We start from the raw sequence: 860 nt of genomic DNA, 5'->3' as shown, positions 1-860 counted from the left end.
CCCTGCCCGCCCGGCTCCATCACCCCCCAGGGCCATAAATCATGGCCCACGACAGCTTTGCGAGGCGGCAGGCGCAGGCGTGAGATGGGGCAGGGGCCGGGGTCTCGTCTGTGCTGGCCCCAATCCTGGCCCCTGTGCCCAGCCCCAGGCTGGCACAGCCCAGCAGGGCCCTTCCCCGCAGAGGCAGGATTGGGACCCCTTCCTCGCCCAAGATGCCTACCCCACCTGTCCCTGCTCCGGTCCGGGCAGGCGGGTGCCAGGGGCTGCCTCTGCGCAGGGCAGGGCAGGGCAGGGCACAGCGTGTGTTTTGCAGCGAGCGTAGCGTGTTGCTATGTGACACCGACACGCTTCGGGCACTGGCTGGCATGCACGCCTGGCACACCTCGCTCCCCACTCCTGCCTGCAGGTGCTCACCCGTGCCCCTTGGAGTGGGGGTGGTTTTTTACCCCCAACTGCACCCATCTCCCCTCGTGCCTGCCCCCTGCCCCCGGGCTGTGCCTACCCCACACTGCCCTTGGCCCCAAGTCACAGCCGGCTCCGGGCAGCACGGGGTCAGCTCCCACCTCCCCCATACTCAGGCTGCTGTGTGCAGCGCCGTGCACACGTGGAAACGTCCCTGTTGGTTTCCAGCTCCCCAGCACTGCTGCGTGCAGAGCCCAGCACCCCCGCGGCAGGACTGGCCCAAGCCAGTGGCATGGAGCTGGGGGCTGTTGTCTGCCAGGCCCAGGGGACCCATGGGGCAGTGGGTTCAGGCTCTCCGCAAACTCAGGCAGGCGCTTGCCCTCCCACCATGCACCCGCGTGCCCATCTCAGGGGCACTGAGGCCACGTATTTGTCAATCCACCCCCTTGGCGTCCTGT

This window comes from Gavialis gangeticus, unplaced genomic scaffold (assembly GCF_001723915.1).
Source record: "Gavialis gangeticus isolate Ggan-Ray unplaced genomic scaffold, GavGan_comp1, whole genome shotgun sequence".
Classification (NCBI taxonomy): Eukaryota; Metazoa; Chordata; order Crocodylia; family Gavialidae; genus Gavialis; species Gavialis gangeticus.
Note: the sequence above shows the minus strand (reverse complement) of the source record.